At 41.7% G+C, this 13,535-nt stretch overlaps 1 pseudogene; it reads right to left on the bottom strand.

The window, feature by feature from the left end:
- Positions 1 to 1,761, bottom strand: part of LOC102975999 (zinc finger protein 791-like) — a 3,770-nt pseudogene extending 2,009 nt beyond the window's left edge.
- Positions 1,762 to 13,535: the final 11,774 nt, after the last annotated feature.

The following is a 13,535-nucleotide window of genomic DNA, read 5'->3' as shown; positions in this document are numbered from 1 at the left end:
CGCAACCACTGCGCCACCAGGGAAGCCCCATCTCCATATTTCTGATACTCATATGGTTTGTGTTTAGTGTGACATCTCACTTATCTATTAAGGGATGAATGACATGTAAAGATTTTTTCACATGCACCACATTCATGTGGTTTTACTCCAGTAGTTTTCTTGTTCAGACTGAGATTTGGAATAAGGCTGAAGTTTTCTCCACATGGACTACCCTCTTTATTTTCACAGAGTGCCTCAACCATATGACTTCTGTAAATAATTAGAAGCACACTGTTAATTATTTCTTTATTAATGATTTTATACTTATTATATTTATTATGATTTATAGGGATAGTGTAGAGTTTCTCCCTTGCCTGAATTGTTTGAATTTGAATACACTGAATGCTCTGCAAGAGGACTTCACCCTTGAGACTATTTAAATAGTAACATTCTTATGTAGGGTTTACTAATACTGTTTCCAAGAGAAATATTTTGCAAACACTGAACAACTATGTCACATTTCAGACAGTATTTGGGGGGAAATTTTTCTTTCTTTTGTTTTTGTTTTTGAAAATTTTCTAATAAATACATTTAAAGCAGGGATTATTTGTTATTTGCTTCTATTTATTTATTTATTTAACATCTTTATTAGAGTATAATTGCTTTACAATAGTGTGTTAGTTTCTGTGTTTACGTCTTTTTAAAATTTCATAACATACTAGGATGCTCACATGAGATACTGCTTCTCATTGTGAGTGCAACTCAGCTTAGTTTTCTCTCCTGGTTTTTGTACTGATCTTCCATGACATGATCTTCCCATGTTTTTCCTAAAATGTAGACCCAGAAAAATAATTCCAAAGTATTAGAAGTTACAGAAAAACTATTAGAGTCTAGGTCCATGCCTAGAGCTGTGACCATGTCTACTTTACTTACCAACATTCTTCCTTTTCCACATTCCACATCTTGGAACAACGTTGGTGGGCGAGAAAAACTCATTCTCAAACTGACAAAGTGAAGGAATGTTGTCGTCCTTACCTACTAAGGCCAGGTTCCAGAAGATTTCCCACATCACATCTCTGTAGTTTCTTCTGTGAAGGATCCAGTAAAGCCCACTCTTCCAGGGTGAAGTTCACAGCCACATCCTCAAAAGCTACTGAGTCCTAAAAATATCCCAAATAAATGTACAGTCAGATGCGTGACACTGACAGCACTAGACATCTATACTCCATCTATAGGAGGGTTATGTATGAGTCTGTCTTCTCCAAACATTTATCTATGACTTTTATCTAACTATGATCATCAAAAGCTTACTCTCTGTCCACACTTAACTCCTTCATAAGTTTTTTGTTTTTTTTATTCCGCCATGCTGTGTGGCATGCAGGACCTTAGTTCCCCGGCCAGGGATCAAACCCGGGCCCCCTGCAATGGAATCACAGAGTCCTAACCACTGGACCAACAGGGAAGTCCCACTCTTTTGTTAAGTTTAATGGCATCATGAACACTTGCAAATTATTTACACATTTTTACTGTGATCACATTACATCTCATTTCTCTCTAACGGCATGGTGCGCAGCATGTTGGGAAATGGCTGGGAAATGCTATAGGAATGAAACAAATATTATCATTTTAAGACCACTAATTCCTTGTGAGAAAGATTCTTTCATCTTCTTCCTTATCACCCCACCATTCACAGCACTCCATGAGGCAAAGGGTCAAATCTGCATGAGGTTTCAATAAATAAAAACACAGTGAAGAACTGGAAGCTTTTTCTTCTAGTCCCATTACCCAACATGAGAGTCCAGGAGGCCTGTAGAAATCAAACCTGTAAAAAAGCCCAGCTGGTCACACTGTCCTAAAGTCCTCCAGGCCATTAGAAGTAATCAGAGGCAGCTGCCTGAACGTAAATATTTCTGTGGGGAAGTGTTGCTTTTAACTGTGTAATATTTGTCACAGACACAATTCTTCACTTTTTCCCCTGATTTGATAGGTTAAAACATTATTTGAAACTTAGAGCTCAGACATGAGGAAGAGGCATGACAAATTAGAATGAAAGAATCCCTAAACTCATGTGCCTCAGGGCTGCTTCCAGGCATTTTTTAGAACAGCTAATGAGATGATGTACCAAAAGATCTCTTTCCAGTCAATCCTGAACAGTGCATCCTGGTCCTTATTGCACTTGAGGAACAGGTTAAGAGCTGCAGATTGCAAGTTCACTGAAGTCCACAATGGCTTGACGGTAAATTAGCCCATGATTATAAAACATGTAAAAATGTCAGCAGTGCTTTCCTCCAGAAGAATATAAAATCTCCATTCTCCAATTTCAGGAAGAAGCTATTCCCAACCAGCCAATGTAGATGGTGTCCTGCTAACTTCCAGTCTGGAATTTAGGGAACTTAGAATATGTCATTCTCGGTCTCACAAGAAGAAAATGAAAGACCCTGAAATGAACAACCCTTCTTAGATCCATGAGTGCACTGAGGTCAAAGGGCAAGCCAGTGTCTCCAAAATTGGGAAAGAGAAAAGGAAGATGGAATTTTGAAATATGCCCCAAATATTCTGTTCCTAATAAAGCCTATACTGACAAAAAAGTCTATTTATTTATTAGACCAGAATCTAATACAAAGACAAAAAAGAACAAAAAAGACAGAATACAACATCCATGAACCCCAGGACAACGTTCTTGAACAGAATGTTTAAAATACACATAATGCTAATACTTGAAGGAAAAAACGGAAAGAAACAGAAAAAAATAAGTGAATTAATAAACACCAAAATTTTGGACTTCCCTGTTGGTGCAGTGGTTAAGAAACTGCCTGCCAGTGCAGGGGACACGGGTTCGAGCCCTGGTCCAGGAAGATCCCACATGCAATGGAGCAACTAAGCCAGTGCGCCACAACTACTGAGCCTGCGCTCTAGAGCCCACGAACCACAACTACTGAGCCTGCGTGCCACAACTACTGAAGCCCAGGGGCCTAGAGCCCACGCTCCACAACAGAAGCCACCGCAATGAGAAGTCCGCGCACCGCAACGAAGAGTAGCCCCCACTCCCCACAACTAGAGAAAGCTCGCACTCAGCAACGAAGACCCAACGCAGCCAAAAAATTAATTAATTAATTAATTAATTAATTAACCCAGGAAAAAAAAACACCACCACCAAAATTTCCTAAAATTAATGACAGACTGCAAACTGTAGATACAGGACTACTAAATATGAAAACATCAGAAGTGCACACCCAAGTACAGTTGACCCTTGAACAACATGGGTGTGAACTGTATGGGTCCACCTGTATGTGTATTTTTTCAATAAATATACAGTCAGCCCTCCATACTTATGGATGTGGATCCCATGAATATGGAAGGCCAACTATGGGACTTGAGCATTCATGGATTTCAGTATCCGTGGCAGATTCTGGAACCAATCCCTCAAGGGCACCAAGAGACAACTATATATCATATTCAAACTAGTGAAAAATCAAAGACAAAAGGAATGTATTGAAAGAAACCAGAGGGGAAAACACTTCTTAGGTACAGAGAAACAAAAATTTGAATTAATTGGACTACTTTTCAGACATTGTGCAAACAAGAACATAATGGCACAAAATATTTAAAGTTTTGAAATTAAAAAAAACACTCTCCTAGAATTTTTTAAAATTAATTAATTAATTAATTAATTTTTGGCTGTGTTGGGTCTTCATTGCTGTGCACGGGCTGTCTCTAGTTCCGGCGAGTGGGGGCTACTCTTCGTTGCGGTGCGCGGGCTTCTCATTGTGGTGGTTTCTCTTGTTGCGGAGCACAGGCTCTAGGTGCATGGGCTTCAGTAGTTGTGGCACGCAGGCTCAGTAGTTGTGGCTCGCAGTCTCTAGAGCGCAGGCTCAGTAGCTGTGGCACACTGGCTTAGTTGCTCCATGGCATGTGGGATCTTCCCAGACCAGGGCTCGAACCCGTGTCCTCTGCATTGGCAGGCAGATTCCTAACCACTGTGCTACCAGGGAAGCCCACTCTTGTAGAATTGTGTCAAGCAAAATCATTCTTCAAAAAATAAAGAAGAAATAAGGGGGACTTCCCTGGTGGTCCACTGGCTAAGACTCCATGCTCCCAATGCAGGGAGTTTGGGTTTGATCCCTGGTCAGGGAACTAGATCCCACATGCTGCAACTAAGAGTTTGTATGCTGCAACTAAAGATCCTGCATGCCGCAACTAAAGATCCTGTATACTGCAATGAAGATCCCATGTGCCGCAACTAAGAACCGACGCAGCCAAGTAAATAAATATTTTTTTAAAAAGAAGAAATAAGGACCTTCTGAGACAAAAATTGAGGGAATTCGTCATTAGTACACCTACTTTGAATGAATGTTCAAAAATTCATCAGAAAAAATGTAAATGACAACAGTGGAGGATTATAAAAGGAATAAAGGATGGTAAAATATCTTTGATATTTACTGTCATTAATGTAACAGATGGTACTTTGTTTAAAATAATATTAGCAACAATGTATTTGGTAATAATAAGCTTATAGATAAGTGAAATAAATGACAGCAATATGACAAGGGACAGGGAAGGGGGAATTAGGAATAATGTGGTATGAGGTACTTGTACAACCAGTGAAGTGGTATAATGGTACAGACACACCTTGAAGTTATTTTGGGCTTGGTTCCAGACCACCGCGGTAAAGTGAATATTGCAGTGAAGCCACTCACATGAAGTTTTTGGTTTCCCAGTGCATATAAAAGTTATATAAACACTATACTGTGGGGAATTCCCTGTGGTCCAGTAGATAGGACTTGGTGCTTTCACTGCCAAGGGCCCAGGTTTAATCCCTGGTAGGGTACTAAGATCCCACAAGCTGCATGGTGTAGCCAACAAACAAACAAATGAAAAACTGTACTGTAATCTGTTAAGTTGCAATAACATTATGCCTAGAAAAAATGAACCACCTTAATTAAAAGATAATGCTGTTAGAAAAATGGTGCCAATAGCTTGCCTGCCATAGGGTTGCTACAAACGCAATATCTGCAAAGTGCAATAAAGCAAAGCACAGTAAAATGAGGTATGCCTATACTTGACAGAGGATGTGGCTTAGTTGTAAATGTACACTGAAAACTCAAAGGCAACCACAAAAATATTTTTTTAAAATGTGTTATTGATATGCTAAGAGCAGATTAAAAAAATGAATCATGTAAATTGCTCAGTTAAAGCCAGAGAAGGCAGGAAAAAGGTGGAAGACAGAAAGAAAAAACAAGGACAAGGGACTTCCCTGGTGGCACAGTGGTTAAGAATCCACCTGCCAGGGGCTTCCCTGGTGGCGCAGTGGTTGGGAGTCCACCTGCTGATGCAGGGGACACGGGTTCGTGCCCTGGTCCGGGAGGATCCCACATGCCGTGGAGCAGCTGGGCCCATGAGCCATGGCCGCTGAGCCTGCGTGTCTGGAGCCTGTGCTCCGCAGCGGGAGAGGCCACAACAGTGAGAGGCCCGCGTACCACACACACACAAAAGAATCCACCTGCCAATGCAGGGGACACGAGTTCGAGCCCTGGTCTGGGATCCCACATGCCATGGAGCAACTAAGCCTGTGCTCTAGAGCTCGCAGGCCACAACTACTGAGCCTGTGTGCCACAACTACTGAAGCCTGCATGCCTAGAGCCAGTGTTCCACAACAAAAGAAGCCACTGCAATGAGAAGCCTGCGCACCGCAATGAAGAGTAGCCCCCACTCACCACAACTAGAGAAAGCCCCCGAGCAGAAGACCCAACACAGCCAAAAATAAATAAATAAATAAAAATTAAACGAACAAACAAAAACAAGGGCAAGAAAGAGAAAACAGTAACAGGTGTGGTAAATATTCATCTGACCTGATCAACAACTTTAATCATCAATGTTCTCAATACAGTTGAAAGACAGATGCAGTAATATCAGATTTAAAAAAATCACAGTTATATGTTGCCTATAAGAAACCCACTTTAGGGATTTCCCTCGTGGGCCAGTGTCTAAGACTCCATGCTCACAATGCAGGGGGCCCAGGTTCAATCCCTGATCAGGGAACTAGATCCAACATGCTGCAACTAAGAGTTTGCAGGCCACAACTAAAGATTCCACATGCTGCAACTAAAAGATTTCACATGCCACAGCTAAAAAATCTCACACGTTGCAACTAAAGACCCCACATCCCACAACTAAAGATCCCGCATGCTGCAATGAAGATCCCATGTGCTGTAACTAAGACCAGGCGCAGCCAAATAAATAAATAAATATTTTTTAAAAAAGAAACCCACTTAATTTTAAAAATTTATTTATTTTTAAAAATCTTTATTTTTTATTTTTGGCTGCATTGGGTCTTCGTTGCTGTGTGCGTGCTTTCTCTAGTTGTGGCGAGCAGCAGCTGCTCTTCCTTGTGGTGTGTGGGCTCTAGGAGCACGGGCTTCAGCAATTGTGGCACATGGGCTTAGTAGTTGTGGCTTGCAGGCTCTAGAGCGCAGGCTCAGTAGTTGTGGTGCACGGGCTTAGTTGCTCCGCGGCATGTGGGATCTTCCTGGACCAGGGCTCGAACCCGTGTCCTCTGCATTGGCAGGCGGATTCTTAACCACTGCGCCACCAGGGAAGCCCAAGCAACCCACTTTAAATATATAAAGACTCAGATGAAAGGTAAAGGAATGGAAAAAAATGTCCCACGCCAACACTAATGAAGGTAAGCTGGTGTAGGTGTATGAATTTCAGACAATGCAGATTTCAGACCAAGGAAAACTCACAGATGAAGAGGGCATTACATAAAGACAAAGGGGCCCATTCTCCATGAAGGCATAGCAATCCTTCATGTGTACATGCATAACAACAGAGGGGCATTAGAATGCAAGGAGAAAGGAGCTGACAGAATGCAAGGAGAAACAGATGAATCCACTACTATAGTGGAAGATTTCAATGCCCCCTTACCATGAATTATAAATTCCAGCAGGAGAAAATCAGGACAGTTACACTGATCAGCACAATAAAACAACTGGATTTAACTGTGATCTATGGAATACTTAATGCAATAACAGCAGAATATACATTCTTCATAAGTTCACATGGAACGTTCACCAAGACAGACTACATTTTGTAACACAGAACACACCTTAACAAACTGAAAGAAAAGAAACCATACGAAATATGCTCTCAGTCCACATTGACATATTCTAGAGATAAATGACAGGAAGATAGCTGGAAACTCCTAACATACATGGCAATTCAATAACAGAATTCTAATAACACGTGGGATCACAGAAGAAGTCTCAAGAGAGACTATTTTGTGAGTAAAGGAAATGAAAATACACCTTATTAAAGGTTGTGGGATGCAGCATAACTAATGTAAAGAGGGAAGTTTAGGCTATCAGATAAATACACTAGAAAAACCCAAAGATCTATATTCAATAACGTAAGCATCTAACTGAGGAAGCAATAAAAATAACAGCAAATTTAAAAGGGAGTAAGCAGAAGAAAAGAAACATTAAAAGTTAAAAAAGGAATCAGTGTAATTATGGGAAAGCAATAGAGAAAATTAACAAAACCAAAAGCTGGTTCTTTGAAAGATTAATTTAATAAAATTGATAAACATCTAGTCAAGATTACCAGGCAAAGAGGGAAGACAGAAATTATTAATATCAAAAATGAAAGGAGAGGGAAATAAAAAATGAAAAAAGATTTGATACAATCTAACATCCACTATGATAATAAACTAATAATAGAAGGGAACTCTCTGTTCTTAAAAAAAAAATCTACACAACACTTGTAGTTAATATCGTACTTAATGGTAAAAAACTGGATGCTTCACAGGGAATATAAGAACAGGGCAAGGAAGCATCTATCCAACATTGTACTGGAAGCTCTGGCCAATGCAGTAAGACATGAAAAGAAGATAAAAGGTACATAGACTGGTAAGCAAGAAATAAGACTGTCTTTGTTCTATATGACATGATTTTCTATGTAAAACATCTGATAGCATCCACAACAAACAGACATAACTCTGGGAATTAATAAAAGTGTACAGCAAGGCTGAAGAATATAAATATCAATTGCTTTCCTATAAACACACAAAAAATGTATTCAACTGATCTTTGACAAAGAAGTAAAGGCAATTCAACGGACAAAAGAAAACCTTAAAAAAATAGTGATGGAAATAATGGATAGCCACATACAAAGCACACACACACTCACATATGTACAGACAAAAGGAAGGTAAACACAAGCCTTTCACAAAAATTAACTCAAAATAGATCAGAGATCTAAATGTGAAATGCAAAAGTAAAAACTCCTAGATATAACATAAGAGAAAATCTAGGTGACCTTGTCTGTAGTGATGACTTTTCAGAAACAACACCAAAAAAACAAAAAATCCACAAAGAAAAAAAATGTTTTACTTCTTTAATATGAAAAACTTGTGTCCTGGGAAAGTGTTAAGACAGGTCACAGACAAGGCTAAAATCTTTGTAAATATCTGATAAATGACTGGTATCCAAAATATACAAAGAACTCAAACTCAACAGTAAAAACACCAACAACCCAGTTAAAAATGGGCTAAAGATCAGAACAGACACCTCACTAAAGAAAATATACAAATGGGAAATAAGCAGTATGAAAACATTCTCAACATATGTTCTTGGAGAATTACCAAAAAAGAGAGAGAAAGAGATGTCCCTACACACTTATACATGGCTAAAATGAAGAGACTCAGAACACCAGATACAGCCAAGACGTGAAGCTGCAGGTAATCCTCATTCACTGCTGGTGGGAACAAAATTTGGTATGCCTACGTTGGAAGATAGGAATTTTATGTCAAAACTAATTATACTCTTATACAGTAAGATCCAGCAATCACACCTGGGTATTGACCTAAATGAGCTGAAACCTTATATTCGCAAAAAACCTGCATATGAATGTTTGTATGCACTTTATTCATAATTGCAAGAGTTAGAGGTAAGCAAGATATCCTTCAAGAGTCGAATGGATAAACAATCAGTGGCATATCCATACGATAAAATATTGTTCAGTTAAAAAAAAAAAGAAATGAGGTATCAAGCCATGAAAACACATGGAGGAAACACAAAAGCATATTGCTAAGTGAAAGAAGCCAATCTGACAAGGCTATATACTGTATGATTTCAAATGTAAGACATTCTGAAAAAGACAAAATTACAAGCTAGTAAAAAGATCTTTGGTTGAGAAGGACTTGGGGGTTGGAGGAAGGAACGGATGAACCAACAGGTGGAGCTTAAGGGATTTGATGGAAATGAAACTACTCTATATACTACAGAAATGATGGATATATGCCATTAAACGTTTGCAACCCCAGAGAGCATGTAACACAAATAGTCAAGAATAATGTAAACTGTGGACTTTAACACACGAATATGGGTTCAGTAATTGTAACAAATGTACTGTAGTAATATAAGATGTAAAAAGTAGTGCAAACTGTGTGGACGCAGAGGGGTTATTTTTCTACTAAGGAAAAGAAGAATTACAGCACCACAATATTCAATAGATAAAGGAATCCAAAGGAAAGAAAAGCAAATATTTGAATCAGCTGAGATAAGCACACCGCTTCCCTACGGTTCAAAATGAAAACCCACATTCAGAAAGTTAAACATGTTCTTAAAATTGTGGTCCAGACACTCCTGACTGAGATAGAACCCCTAGAAATGAGTCTGTCCCTGGTGAAGAAGAGGAGGGACCCAAAAATAAAACTCTGGCAGCTGTACATACTCTTCTCTTGCCTGGCAGTATGCAAGCCCTTCTCCCCCAGGCTTCCATTCTCACAAGTGAGGAATTTCTCAGCAGGTTCCGACCCAAATGAACTCCCAAATTCCTAAACAGTTTGACAAGGAGACAGAACACCAACCTCCACAGACTACCCTGTACACAAATTACACTGAATGCACCGACATTATGGATGCAACACTCAAAAAAATAATGTCTAAAAATGTCTAGGTCTAAAGGAACCACAGCTACAACCCCCTCGCCCCCGTGTGCATTTGCTTTCCCAGCTTTCCAGGGCTCTGTAGTTTCACTCCTTCTAGGTGGGTGTGACCAGGTAGGAGGTAGGCTCCCCAAGAACCAACTGGACCTTCAAGTACTTCCCTTTGCAGCCTTAAGGAGGCATTAACTTGGGTTGCTGACCACAGTCCTCTACACCCCACTGGAGTTGTTTGGGACCTACTTTTATATTTTAAATGACACAAGCCCAGTGTTTGAACAATCCAGCAAAATCATTCAAACCCAGTATTTTTTCAGAAAGGAAGGAAGAAAATCATAAGGCACTTTTACTAGTTCAACCAGAAAACCCCAAATATCTATTTATTTGTAAAAAAAGACGTCAGTTAATTATCATTTTCATGGTAACACATTGTTTTGTAAATAATTAACCACACTTGAACACTTCTGATTTTCAAGTCTAAGCCCTGGAATTCCTACTGAAATCATCCAAAAAGAAAGTATGCACCTCATAAACTTACTACCCATTCTCAGGGGAAGAAAAAAGTGAAACCACAATCCTTTCCTTTTTTTTTTTCTTTTCTTTTTTTTTTTATTCGGTACGCGGGCCTCTCACTGCTGTGGCCTCTCCCGCCGCGGGGCACAGGCTCCGGACGCGCAGGCTCATCGGCCACGGCTCACGGGCCCAGCCGCCCCGCGGCACGTGGGATCCTCCCGGACCGGGGCACGAACCCGTGTCCCCCGCATCGGCAGGCGGACTCCCAACCACTGCGCCACCAGGGAAGCCCAATCCTTTCCTTTTTTGAGAAAAGAAAGCATAAAGCGCTTTTATTGCAATAATAAAACTTGTAACTCATATGTAGTGTAGGGGGTGGGGATAGGGGTGGAGGTGTAGGCAGCAATTTCTCTCACCAAATCGCTACACCAGACAGCAAAGGGGTGAGAGGGGGTAAGGCGAAGCCAGGAAACTCTGAGATCAGCAGGGGGAGATGAGCATCAAAAAACAAGAGATGCTGAAGCTGTGATGACCAGCATCATTTTCTTAAGACAACACTCAAGGATTTGTCATGATGGCTGGGGTTTCATGGGTGTTAAGTGTCTACAAACAGCAACTTCAATTTAACTTTCAATTAAAGTTCTTAAAATTTACAAGTGGAGCTTGGATAGCTATGAGATTACAAAAATCCTGAATATCCATTAGAAAAACCACAGGATGAAAAAAAAAAAAGGCAGGCCATGAAGAAGGCTTCAGAGGTCCCTGCTGGCCCAGGGACAGACACCTGTAGTGTCCAACATCTCTTTCAAAAGGCAGAGGGTTTAAGGGGAGGGCGAAGGTGGGGCAGTGGAGGCAAAGACTCTCCCCCTTCCCACTTTAGTGAAACCACAATTCTTAACAAATGGAATGTAATCCAGGAGTATTTTCTTTTGGCTTAAATTCACCTCTTTTTTGCCTCTTCGGAAATCTCTTATATTGTCTTCCAAGCTCTATAAATTAGATACATTTCACCTCTATTGAAAAAGAGAGGCTTAAATAAGTGAATAAATCTTTTCAAGGTGACAAACCCAGAGGGGGTAGTTCTTACAGGACAGTTCGCCCAGGAAAGTTCCAAAGAAGAACCTCATCAAAGGATTTCCCATAGGATGTCTGTCCCTAGAAAATAAACTTGGAGGAGAAAAGATTTGATACAACGAATTCCAGGTGGTTATTCTCTGCTTTCCTCTCACGTAAAATACCCACCCACACACAAAAAAGCCAACCATGGCTCAGTGTTAAAGGCTATACAGTTAAAATACTGGACCTCTTTGAAATGAACCCCGAAAATGGATAGTTGGTAATGCTGTTGTGAATCAGTGTGGGGAAGAGTGTTTTGGGAATGCGGGGAGCGATCTGGAAATTTAGGCATTTGTTGCCAGCTACTGTGGGGGGACAGCATCGTGGATTTGAAATCTTGCTTCCCAAACAGTTGGAAAACTCAGGAGGAAAGTGATCCCCCTGTGTCAAAAAGGAGAGGCTGGGAACCCACAGACCACAGATCCTTCCACACACGAATCCCTGGAGACCTAGTCAGTACTGTCCCCTGATGACCCTCCCCGTGGTCACCGCACAATCTGAGGGATACGCGGGGCTGCGGGCACAGAGCTGCCCAGAGAGGCCCCGGGGTCAGGGCCCTAGTCGCGGCGCGCAGTGACGGGACAGGACGCGCGGAGGCCCCGCTACCGGCCCCGCCCCCACGCTGCGAGCCGGAGGGAATGAGGTCTGAGCGGCGCCGCGGGGGTGGACTCGGTCCGCAGACTTGGGGGTTGACCGCAGGGAGGCCCGGGTCCCGCCACGGCCGGTTCCAACCAGCTTCTCCTCTCCCGTCTCCGCACGCCAGGCGGCAGCTCACTCACCATTTCTAGGTTTCCTGGGTCCCTCCTAACGACCAGTGCAGATCACAGCGCGACAGAGACTGTGGCAAAGGAACTAGCAACGGTGAAGGGCACAGAAGAGTCGACCCTGGGGTGGGCCAAAGCGAGTGGATAAAACCAAGTCGGGAAGCTGTGTAGCACCACCCACCTGCCCCACCGGCGCCCCTGATTGGACAGACGTATGCCCCTTGGAGAAAGCTTTGCCCTGCAGAATCCTCTGTGGCTGTGGGGAGAGCCTCTCTCCACCTGGCACATTTGATTTTTTTTTTTTAGATTTATTTATTTGGCTGCCTGGGGTCTTAGTTGCCGCATGCGGGATCTTCCGTTGTGACATGTGGGATCTTTCACTGCAGCTGCATGGGCTCTGTGTTGCAGCGTGCGGGCTTCTCTCTAGTTGTGCTGCGGGGCTCCAGAGCGTCTGGTCTCTAGAGCGTCTGGGCTCTGTAGTTGAAGCATGGACTCTCTAGCTGTGGCATGCAGTCTCAGTTGCCGCGCGGCATGTGGGATCTTAGTTCCCGGACCAGGGATGGAACCCGCGTCCCCTGCATTGGAAGGTGGATTCTTAACCACTGGACCACCAGGGAAGTGCGGGCACATTTGATTTTAAACCGAACTTTTATCTGGTCTGGGTTACTTTTGATTGTGATAATATACATGCAATAAAAATGTACATTTTCATTATTTTTAAAGTATATGGGTAAATATTGTGAAATACATTAACATTGTGAAACCAATCTCTGGAACTATTTTTGTCTTCCAAAACCACAACTCCATACCCATTAGACAGCAACTCCTCATTCTCCCCGTCACCCAGCCCCTGGCCAAAAACCATTCTACTTTTTATCTTTATGAATTTGACTATGCCAGGTAACTCATACAAGTGGAATCATACTGTGTTTCAACTTTTTTGACAGGCTGATTACACTTATCATAATGTCCTCAAGGTTCATCCATGTTGTAGCAGGTGTCAGATTTGCTTTCTTTTAAAAAGCCTAACAACACTCTGATGTGGGTATGTGCCTCATTTCTTTGATCCATTCAACCGTTGATGGATGCTTGAGTTACCTCCACTTTTTGGTTATTGGGAATAATGTTGATATGAACACAATTGGATATGTATCTTTCGAGTCACTGCTTTCAATTCTATTTCAATTCCCCGAAGTAAATTTGCCAGATGGTAACTCAGTTGA

Source organism: Physeter macrocephalus, chromosome 2, assembly GCF_002837175.3.
Source record: "Physeter macrocephalus isolate SW-GA chromosome 2, ASM283717v5, whole genome shotgun sequence".
NCBI lineage: Eukaryota > Metazoa > Chordata > Mammalia > Artiodactyla > Physeteridae > Physeter > Physeter macrocephalus.
Note: the sequence above shows the minus strand (reverse complement) of the source record. Positions and strands in the feature narration are given on the sequence as shown.